This window comes from Dama dama, chromosome 33 (genome assembly GCF_033118175.1).
Source record: "Dama dama isolate Ldn47 chromosome 33, ASM3311817v1, whole genome shotgun sequence".
NCBI classification, from domain to species: domain Eukaryota; kingdom Metazoa; phylum Chordata; class Mammalia; order Artiodactyla; family Cervidae; genus Dama; species Dama dama.
The window spans coordinates 77,697,137-77,709,190 of NC_083713.1; positions in this window are offsets into that span (position 1 = coordinate 77,697,137).

Consider the following 12,054-nt stretch of genomic DNA (forward strand, 5'->3'; position numbering starts at 1 on the left):
CAAGGCTGGATTTAATGATGCATTTAGTCACCCCCTCAGCATACACAAAGGTATCTTGTCTTTTTGTGTTATTTCCATCAAAATGTGTAAACATTTGTTTGATTTAGTAACAACAGGAAAGATATGAGGAAAGACAAAGTGTCTAGAAGAAAACCCATCAACACACCATTATGATTTATATGGCACAATCTGAAACACCTTTGCAGTATGTTGGTATAAAAAAGTCTATAAAAATGAATGTCTGGGTGGAATTCATTATAGAATAGGATTTACAATAAAGGTGAGTTTTCTGCTTAACAAAGACACACTGAGAAAGCTTCAGAAAAACTGGAAACTTTGGAGACTGATAAGACAATTTTTGTGACTGATATAAGGCTACCAACTCAACTAGATAAAGACTGATGCCTTGCTTAGTATCTGGTATAGGTACTTGGTTCAGTACCTTGCATAGCCTTCAGACTTTATCATGGGCAGTAATCACCTTCCTCCTGAGACAAAGCACTGATCTAATTATCCATCAGTCAAAATGTATCAGTACCTTGGGAAACTCTGAGGAACAGGAGACTCCGTATTCATATATTACTTCAATCAATTGTAATATGTTGACTGTCCAAACTGATGATGTTTGGATTTATTGACCTATGGGTGTGCTTATTTATTTAGATTATGGGAAAGAGCCAGCCTCCACGTGTTGAAATTTTTTCCTCTGCTTCAACTGTTTCTTGCTGTCAGAGATAAAACTAACTTTAAGACAAAATTAACAAAGGCCACTTGTTCATAAATTTGTGATAAAGGAACCCATTTACTATCACTTTTGTTTCAGTCTCAAAAGTGTCTGAAAGCAGAGTTGACTTTATAAGTTACAAAGGGGAAATGAGGAAGGGCAAGCATCCTATTAAGCTGGGATTTTAGAAAGTTGGGAGTTTTTCCAATTGGCTTTTAGATACGTTTGTCAGTCAGTTGGTTACAAGGGGGAAATAAATTTGTTTGGAAACAATTTGGAAGAAGAAAGCTTATTAAATAGGGTCAGAAGGTTCTGTATGACCAGCCATTTTTGAAACAAGTGGAGTTGATGGAAGGCTCTTTGTCATCACACTGTCACAATATAATGCATCTGGGGAGTGGAGGCGGTGGCAAGAAGTTTCTCATTGTTCCTGTATGTGCTTTTTGCAAGACATGAGACCTTTCACTTGAACTTGCCCTTCAAAGTTCCGACTACATTTTATGAGTCCCCTTTTAGTATTTAGAGGCTATGGTTAAATGCATTGTCAACCCAAATGACAACCAGATTTTCAAGCTGCCATTTCACAAAGAAAGAACATGAACTCTAGTGAGTGGCTTAATTTCACATTGCTAGGGAAAAGGGAGGCTGGATTTGAAACTAAGTCTCTTGTTCCAAAATTCAAAAGCCTCCCCTGCTGCTAGGTTTTGTCTTTTTCCCAAGTCAAAGGGAAATAATGTATGGGGAACTTTTGAGCCAGAAAACTGCATCCTTACATTTCAGTGAAAGAGCCTGTAGCCCAGAAGAAAAAATGGACTTGCTATAGAGCATACAGCTAATTAATGACAGATCACAGAACTAATAATGGGGAAGATTAACACTGAATTCCCAGACTCCTGGACTCATCCACTGCAGCTCTTTCTGTTATGAGCTGTGTGACTTTTTTGAGGTTGTGAATGAAGTGGTCATATGTCACAATATATTGCTTTAACTTTGCTGACCAGAGAGGGTTCTTATGGTAACCTACCTCACCAGGTTATTATTAAGAAGATTAAATTAAAAATTAATATAAGTAAAGCTCTATCACAATATCTGGGATGAAACTGGGAGCTGGCTATTAGTCAAGAAGGGTAGCAACACTGAAGTGCCCCTGGTTTGTACTTCCTGGTGCAGCTGCCTCAATTCTCCTGTGGAAGTGTCTCGTTCATACCTCACTCTGATTTAAGACAGACATAGATACCTTCCAGCAAAGCTCTTCTCATCCATAGCCCAACACCTCTGTACAGCTTTGTTTGGATATGCATAGCATCTGGATAAAATCAGAAACTGTAACATAGTACAGGTCATTTAAGTCTTAGAGGAAATGCCCCTTTGGATTTATGCTTAGAAATGCAAACCCAATGGGTTTCTGAGCAAGAGATACTGATAGCTTAGCCTCCAAGCTAGGTTAGCAGAGGGCAATGATCCTATTTATTTAAATCAATGTGCATTGATTTATAGCTGACGTTTTTATCCTCATATATTATGTCTTCTTAGAGGGGTACCTTTGCTTTATCACTTAAATTTACTTGTTTGCTCCAAAAAGGAATAAGCTCCTTTCAGATATATGCTGAAGACAAGAAATGTGCTGATTTAAGTCTCAGAACAATTCACACGTAATATTATATTGGGTTGCTTCATTCCTGTAGTCACCTTTCTAATTTAATGCATTCCAACATACAAACTCCCTAATAAATCAACCTTAAAGATTATCCTTTGTGTTACCAAAGGTCTGGAATCTGAATTTATTGAGCTCCTTCTAATATCCCTCAATGTATACACAGACAAAGACACACAAATTCAAATACTGTAAGATACAAAGGAGCCACCAGTTAAGGTCTTAACAAAGGTGAGCATCTTCTATTGACTTCTGCTGCTCTGATCCTGCAAACTGACTAAGTGTTTTTTTCTGCAAGCTTTCCCTGGTCAGCCAGAGGACAGAAGGTTAGGGTATCAGCAAAACTCTGGGTATGTGTGTACATGTATATTTATAATTCTTACATATTTATTATATGAGTGTGTAGATTAATTTTACATGAAATAAATATCAACATATACTAGGCATACACTATATGCATTTACAGAAAATGTTTATAAACATAATGATGCCTGCAAAGACTCTCTGATAATGGGAAATTTCACATAGTTTGGGGAAGAATTCCATCTGTCCAAAAAATTTATAATCCTTCTATATATTTAAAAAAATTTTCAAATTCAGCAGTTTTCAAAAGAAACCTAATCTTCCCTTTTTTGGAAGCAGTATGCTACAGTGGAGAAAACACAAACTTATCCGAGTCTCAGTTCTGTAATTTATTGGCTACATTGCCTTGAGCACGTTACTCAATCCTCCTGACCCCTAACCTCCACAGTAGGAATAGGGGGCTACAATTCAACAGATTATTGAGAAGAAGAAATGCCTCTTGAGCCCCCAACATGTCGAGATTGCAGAAAGCTTCAGAAAATGACTTTCCCTTATTCCAAGGGCAGCGGGAGGGCCTAAAGGGCCATTGAAGGTTGTATCCCTGGCACAAACTCAGAAAAATATTTGAGTTCTTCCTTCAGCGGGCCCTGTGCTCCTTGCCCACAGCCAGGAAGAGAGCAGGAAGATAGATGGAGATGTACTTTGGAAGTCAATGTGCCCTATAAACTCCAGGTATTATTCTTATATATCTCAACTCTTGATGATCTACTCAAATCTCTGAAATCCTTAATCCTGCAGGATTTCACAGCACTGGATTTTTATTAATACACAGAGGAATTCTTCTCTTCCTATTTTTTCCTCTGCCTTAGGCTACCACTATTTCTGATTTTCCTCAGTACTTGGGATTGATACTTTCCTAAACCTCAAGCAAGGCTTATGTCTACTTTGTAAGCAACAAGAGATTTGGAAGAGAGATCGAATGGAGAAGCAAAAGAGAAGCTTTCTCACTAATCCTCTATCATCTTTCTTTAAGGTGGGGAACTGTGCTCAGTTCGGCAGCACATATACTAAAGGTGGGGAACTCCGACATCTAAGCTTCTCCTCCTGTCTCTGCTTTTGCCCTGCCAGTCCACTAGTGTTCCCACCACCTCTGCTCCTCATCTGAATGATTAGTACCTAGTGACCCTTCTAGAGCTTGCTTAGGTGTGACATCTCTCAGGAAGGCTTCAGAAACATCTGTGACCTGAAACATCCTGGCTGGATTAAAGCCCCACCCTGTGTCAGCTCCACACTATTTCTTTGTTGTTCTTCTAGAACGTGAGTCGTTTTGAAGGCAGAGACCATGGTTCTGGTCCTTGATCTCTCAGGATCAGGTGTACAGATGGTGTTCAGCAAAATCTGCGGTATTAGCTGAGTCAGTTCCTTTTGGGGGGAGCAGAAAGGGATCCAGACCCCACTGCAGTAGGGTTCTGTCAGCACTGCTCACTCTGTTATTTCCAAAGAGAGCTCTTAATACCTCCTGAATATACAAATTAAAATACAAAGCCAGAACTTTGTCAGGAGCACCTTTAAAGTCGTTTAATAGCTTTATTGATACATAGTTCATATACTGTATAGGCCATTCATTTAAACAGCATAATTTATACCAACTCAGTGGACCTGATTTTGAGCTAACTCTGGGAGATAGTGAAGGACCAGAGAGTCCAGGATGCTGCAGTCCATGGAGTCACAAAGAGCTGGACATGACTTAGTGACTGATGAACAACAAAATTATAACCACAAATATATGCAACCACCATCATCTTAGCCAATTTAAGAATATTTTCATCACATGTATAAGACACCCTGTATCCTTTAGCAAAGACAACCTTCTTTCATCCTCTTCCTCCAGCCATAAATGGTACTAATCTATTTTCTGTCTTTATAGATTTATCTGCTGCAAATATTTCTCATAAATGGAATAATAAAATGTCTATGCTTCTGTGGCTGGCTTCTTTCACTTAGTACAAAGTTTTCATGGTCCATCTAGGTAGCATGTATCAATACATCATTTTTTATGGATTAGTATTGTTCCCTTGTATAAATATACCACACTTTGCATTACTTATTCATCAGCTGATAGACCTTTGGGATTCATTTGCAAGTTCTTGGATGACATATGCTTTAATTGTTTTGAGTTTATAGCTGGGACTAGAATTTCTGGATCATTTTGTAAACCTTAGGTTTAATTTTTTGAGGAGCATAAAATGTTTCAAAGCAGATGCAACATTTATTGTTGGACAAGGCTGAGAAATTGAACAATGGCCCAAATAAGTCACCCACTTAAAATGTACAATTCAGTGTTTTTGTTTGTTTTTCTGTTTGTTTGTTTTAGTATGAGCCATACTTCCTGGAGAAGGGAGTGGCAACCCATTCCAGTATTCTTGACTGGAGAATCCCATGGACAGAGGGGCCTGGTGGGCCACAGTCCCTAAGGTCCCAAAGAGCTGAACACAACTGAAGTAACTTAGCACTCTGTAGTCATACTTTCTCATTTTTTGGTCTAATTTTTTGTTTTTGCTGAATTAGGTCATTTTAAATTGCATGTAGTAACTTTGGAAATACAATTATCTTCTCTACTTAGTATTTGTTGTTTCTGTTTATTGTTGTGTATTTGCTTAGTAACTTCTGTGAAGTAATTCTGTGAAGTCTATATTTTTTTGCCATGTAAGTATAATGAAGTCTACTTGGACATCTTAATATTCTCTAATGATTGAATGAAAATTTCCTTAAATATCTGGAACTAACAAGTATCCCAGTCTTTGTCAATCGGCTCTATGTGTTTTGGGGCACCCATTAAACACTAAGCCAGAAAGTTGACAATTCTGCCTTTACTTTATGCATGTGTAGGACCTCAAGTTTTGTAAAGAATCTGCCTGCCAATGCAGGAGACACAGAGACATGGGTTTCATCCATGAGTCCAGTCCCTGGAGAAGGAAATGGTAATCCACTTCAGCATTTTTGCTGGGATAAACCCATGGACAGAGAAGCCTGGCAGGCTACAGTCCATGGGGTCGCAAACAGTCAGACACTACTGAACATGCATGTGGACACACACACACACACACACACACACACACACACACACAGAGAGTATTAGAACATCCTCTGAAGTCTTCTGACCATGTGCCTTGCCCTTAGCAAGTGCAGAGCACACAGACTTCTATAACTCAAGAATATGGCAGAGCTTTTTAAAGCCTCCTATGAATATCTCATTCCACAGTTTTTCCTTAGAGATTTTTGCATAAATATCATTTGTTCACATTTCCATCCACTGCCTCGAGCAGCTGTAATGTTAAACAATTGTTACTTCTTTTTTTAACCAACGCCCCAGGGAAGAGGCTATTCACAAAGACTGAGCTCCAAGTTAGGATAAAGGAAGATAGACTAGAGAGTGGGGAATTGCCAGAGAAGGTAATAATAACAAATCTTGAATATGGGGATTTGAAAGAGCACCAATCCCATTTTTCCTCCTTTAGTGGCCATTCTGCCAGTTTTACCATAACTGTTGGTTGTTCATTTTTAAGGCTACCATGAACCTGGGAATGAAATAGCACAAGTTAAAATACTACATGGTTCATTGTTACTCTTGAATGTCAGCCACTTTTATTGAATAAGCATTCCTTGAATGGCTGCAAGTCTTTGGTTAATTTCCAGACTTAAAAGTTATCCTGACAACTTTTTCTGGTTCTCTTATTGTTCTTTATGAAGCAGACTTTTGCATTTTTTTAAGTTCTTAGTTTGGCATTTTCACTGACAACCACTCCCCTACCAAGTTTTGAATTTTTAAAATAGTGTTTCAGTTAACTGTTTTCAGATATCACAAAATATTGTGTCTCTTGATGGGGGATCGATGACGGGGGAGTGTGTAATTTCCTCAGTTCTGTCCCATCACAAGAAAAATGTGAGGCGACGCATGGGCCAGCGTTACAGCCCTCGGATGGACCAGTGTTACAGCTCTTGGATGGACCAGTGTTCCAACTCTGTGTTACAGCTCCGTTTTATTTAGAAAGTAAAGGAAAATACATCCTTGAGGTGTGAGAGAATGCTGACCCAAAAGACTCGAAGAGAAGAGAGGCCCTGGCCCAATTTTGGCTCTTCTTTTTATATGTTTTTTCTCCTTGCCCAGGGCCTGCCCTATGTAAATTGGGCTAGCCAGGAGTGCTGTTTGTTTTACCTGAGGTCTTTGGACCTTCCTTTGTTCTATCGTCTTGGGGCTTTTCTCTTCTTTGTCTTTTAGCCAGAGCCATTTTGGACTCCTTTATCCTATTCTAACTACCTAACATTCCCCCCTCAAGAGATGAGAGGCCCAATTCTTTGGGAATGGGGTGTCGAGGTCTTTCTGGCTACTTCCTGCTGAACTGGGATGACGAGGGGTACTGGGCCTCCCCCTTTTGCTAGTCTCAAGCTTCAGAGTCCTGATAGCGGTGTCCATCTAAGAGTGAGTGATGTTTTCTGTGGTCAGTTGTAGTTTTGTATCCTTGTTGAACTGGCACTGCATGTTGTAGCTTGTTGAAGGTGTATTGAGTGCCCTCTTCTGTTTTCTTGCATGGCTTGACTCATGAGTAGTGAATCCAGGAGTTGCGCCCTGGCACCTTGACCACTGTTGGGGTAGAAAGTATCACAGGGTAGGGGCCCTTCCATGTGGGCTGGAGTTGAGCCCTTGGGGACCCATCTTTCCAGGCTTTAATTAAGACTTGAATCTCTGAAACATATAGAGGTGACTCTTTAGAATCTTTTGAGTCCTAGTTGACACCCCACAAGCATATATCCTGCTGGAATTGCCCATTGGCCATGGTATAAAACCAGAGGGTCTGAGCCTCTGGATCTAGGAAGAGGGCACTGACATAAATAAAAGGTCTCCCACATAGCATCTCATAAGGACTAAGACCAACCCGTTCCTTAGGGGCAATACAGGTGCGGAGGAGAGCTACTGGTAAAGCCTCCTTCCATCCCAGGGAGGTCTCCTGGGTTATCTTTTCTATTGTTCATTTTAAGAACTGGTTGGCTGTTTCTACTTTTCCTGAAGATTGAGGCCTCAAGGCACAATGGAGATAATAAGTAATGCCTGATGGTTTAGAGACCCCTTGGATGACCTTAGAAGTAAATGATGTCCCATTGTCACTTTGCAATGACCTGGGCAGACCAAATCTCTGAATGATTTCATGGAGCAGGTTTTTTACCACCTCCTCAGCCTTCTCAGTCCGGGTTGCTGCCGCTGCTGCTAAGTCGCTTCAGTCATGTCCCACTCTGTGCGACCCCATAGACGGCAGCCCACCAGGCTCCCACGTCCCTGGGATTCTCTGGGCAAGGACACTGGAGTGGGTTGCCATTTCCTTCTCCAATGCATAAAGTGAAAGTGAAGTCGCTCAGTCGTGTCCGACTCTTAGCAACCCCATGGATTGCAACCCACCAGGCTCCTCCGTCCATGGGATTTTCCAGGCAAGAGTACTGGAGTGGAGTGCCATTGCTTTCTCCACAGTCTGGGTGGGAAAGTCTATAATCCATCCTGTAAATGTATCTAGCATGACTATTAGGTATTTATACCCTTGAGAAACTGGCGTCTGGTTGAAGTCTATCTGCCAGTCCTCTCCTGGGTAGGGCCCACATCTCTGGACAGGCTGGGCCAGCTGGGGTCTTCAAGCTCCTTGGGAGTTGTTTAATTAGCAAGTGGGACAAGAGGAGACCTCTTGCCTTATAGTCATTTGGGGGCCTGTTCTTCTGAAGGAACTCGCTAGTAATCTTTGGAGGGCCATTTCCCCTAAATGAGTGGTGGCATGTAAGGAGTTAACTAACTTCCATTGGAGGTTCCCAGGCAGAAAAAAAGAGTCTCTCCTTTTGGAACCACCCCATATGATCTCTTGAAAGCCTTCACTCTTAGCTTTAAGAGTCTCACCTTCAGTATATGAATGAGTTTCTGGCAAGTTAGTCTGTGGAACTAAGGTGGCAACCCCTATTAGGCCATGGTTCTGTAACGCTGCTCTCTTAGCTGCCTAATTGGCTGCTTGGTTCCCTCGTGCCTCTTCCATGCTCCCTTTCTGGTGTCCTTTACAGCGGGAGACTGAAACCTCAGCGGGCAGATCGACTGCCTCTAAAAGCCGAAGAATCTGATCACCTTATTGGATTGGGGACCCTCAGGTGGTCAAGTGGCCCGTTTCTTTCCAAATAGCTGCATGTGCATGTAGCACCAGAAAGGCATACTTGGAGTCAGTGTAAATGGCCACTCTTTTTCCTTTTCCCAGCTGTAAAGCTCAAGTCAAGGCCATGAGCTCAGCTGATTGGACTGAAGTACCTGGTGGCAAAGGTTTAGCCTCTATGGTCTCGAAATTGGAGACTACTGCATATCCAGCTCTTCTTTTTCCATCCAAGATAAAGTCGCTTCCATCAGTGTACCAGATTTCTTCAGGATTGGCCAAAGGATCTTCCAACAATCCCTCTCGGAGTTTTGTCCAGTGGTCCAAGGTTTCTAGGCAAGAGTGAAAGGCGAGAGAGCCCTCGGCGGTGGGCAGGAGGGTGGCTGGGTTAGAAACCACACAAGGGGATATAGTCAGGCCTGGATTTTCCATCAACACTACTTGATATCTGAGGATTCTTTGATCAGACATCCATAAATGGCCTCTCCCATTCAGGAGTTGTTTCACTTTTTGGCTGGTAAAAATAGCTTGCCCCCAAGAGAGAGTTTTAAAGCATCTTCTATCAGGACTGCAATAGCTGCAAGATTTTAAAGGCAGGAAAGATCTCTTCCCAATAAGGAGGTAGGACACTCAGGGACCACCAGAAACTGGCAGGAATATATTTGTCCATCCCAGCAACGAAGAAGTGCTCAGGTGACTCTTTTGTAATTGTTTGCCCTGTAGTACCCAAAATGGTACAAGTTTGGAAGGAGACAGCTCTGGAGTAGGAGGTCAGGACAAATTAGATAGTCCCTGTGTCAATCAAGAAATTCTCGGAGCTACCTGCCACATCCAGCTGTACCCTTGGCCCTGGCCCCATGATGGTTATCTGTGACATGCAGGCTGGCTGGAGTGGGCCACTTCAGTCCTGTTGAACCACCATGAGGGAAGGCTTGGCGCTTGACCTGGAGGCTCCTGGGTGCTGAGGGAAGAGTGTTGCCCAATGTCCCAATTGAAGACATTTGTAGCAAGCCATTTTAGGAGGCTTCTCATGGTTTGTACACTCTTTGGCCCAATGCCTCACCTGTCTACAAATTAGGTGTTTCCCTTGTGCCTCGTCCTTTAAAGACTCAGGGCTTATCAGAGGGCTTCCCTGGAGGGCAGCCAGCACCTGGGCATGCCATGTCTATTTCCTTCTCTCCCTTTCTTGGGCCTTGGCCTCCCTCTCCTGTGCTCTGTCATAAAAGGTACTGGTAGCTGTCTGGGCCATCTCATCTAAAGAGGCAGCAGGGCCCTGCTGCTGTAGATGTGTGACTTTATCCTGATGTCTGATGCACATTGGGACAGGAATTTTTCCTTTAAAATTACCTGTCCCTCGCAAGAGTCCAAGTCCAGATTGGTAAACTTTCAGAGGGCCTCTTTTAGCCTTTCCAGATAGGCAACGTGGTTCTTATTGGGTTCCTGAGTTATTGCTGAAACTGGTCACAGTCCCACATGTAAGAGGCTTCCTTCTATTTCCATTGGTGGACTTCCTTAGGGGTGAGTCTTTCTGAAGTTTATCCTACCCAGTACTGTTGCAATCTGAGAGCAAGGTGTCCCCAGGTCAGGGTGCAGATCCCCAGGCAATTTGAGGCATGGCAGTCTCCTGGAGATCGAATACCAGGGCAGGTCAGCCTCCCAAGAATTGGGTCCCTGAGCAGATCAAGGCATGTTGACCTCCTGGGACCCCTGGACTGGCAGACCCCTGAGCAGGTTGAAGTGTGACTGTCTCCCAGGGACCAGATCCCTAGGCAGGCTGGCTTCCTGTGATCCCAGGCTGATGGATCCCCAAGCAGGCTGAGGTATGACAAGCTCTCGGGGACCAGATCCTTAGGCAGGTTGAAGCAGGTCAATCTCCTGGGACCCCCACCCCCCCAGGCTGGAGTTGAGCATCCCCAAGTTCTCCAGCATGGCCAGTGCTGGGTAGGATTAAGGGGTTATAATTCTAACTCATTGCTAGTTTGTTCACTGCAGATGGGAATAGATATCATGATGTAAACCAATCCAAGCCTGTGCCTTGAGACTGGGAACCTGGTGAAACAGCCATAAGCCTTAACATCTTATTGCTCTGAGAGAATGTAAGTCAATGATTTTCTCCCCTAGTCCTCCATAAGAGCAGCTTAGGGTGTGTCCAATGGTAAACATTCCATTGTCATAGACCCACTTTAGGTAATAACAGAAGTAATGACAAAGGAGTGGGTCATATGGTCCTGTTAGGGACATTAAGAGTATTTTAATAACAGGCTGGGTGAAGTGATGTTGCCTACAAGGGGACAGGATCCTGGTTGTAGGAGTTAGTAAGTGGCTTAAGAGCAGATTGATAAAAGGGAACAGACCATATGTTCTATAAAAGTGGAGTGGAGATTTGATCTGGGGGTATGTTTGTAATTTTAGGAGACAGGTGGTTAAGAGTTTGGGCCCAAACAGCGTACAGGGTTAACTCCCAAAGCTGCAAACATTATCCCTGGAAGCTCAATTGCCCTTGAAAGGATGCAGCAGATGGACTTCTAGCAGGCATTGTGGGCCTGTCAACCGCCTTAGCAGGTTCACTGAGAGAGCTGATATTGCACATGTTGTAGGAAACACGGAAGATGAAGGCCCGAATATCTCGAGGGATTGGATATTTTACAGCATTTCCCTCCCATGGGCCAACTATTTTCTGGTTGTCCCCCTAGAAGATTGTAGAGGCAACATTGTGGGTCCGGATGGGGCTCAGGAAAAGAGCATGAAACAGGAGGGAAGGGGCCAGGGCAAAACTTTTGAAAGAATGACATAGCACAAGGGCATAACATAAACCAATTAAAATGAAATGGGTCCAAGATGACAAGCCAAATTCAACTAAACCTTGATCCCCAATCTGTAAGCTAAATGACACACTCAGAGGTGACAGGACTGTTCCATGGCACCGTTAAAAGACAGAGGAGTGGATGGTTTCCCTAAAGGTTGGGATGACCCTCCCACTCATTAGCATGTGAATTCACCCAAAACCTAGCCACACCACATTCCAAGGCCTCAGCACTTACCCTCTGTGATGGCCCACCCCTGACGACTGCGCTGCTCTCTGAATCCGAACAAACCCACCTTTTACTTAGCTGTGTCTCTAACTGAATTTTTGCAATGAGACGTCAGAACCTGAGCTTCACTAGATCCTGAATCCAGGCACCATGGGTTTTGGCTGGGCT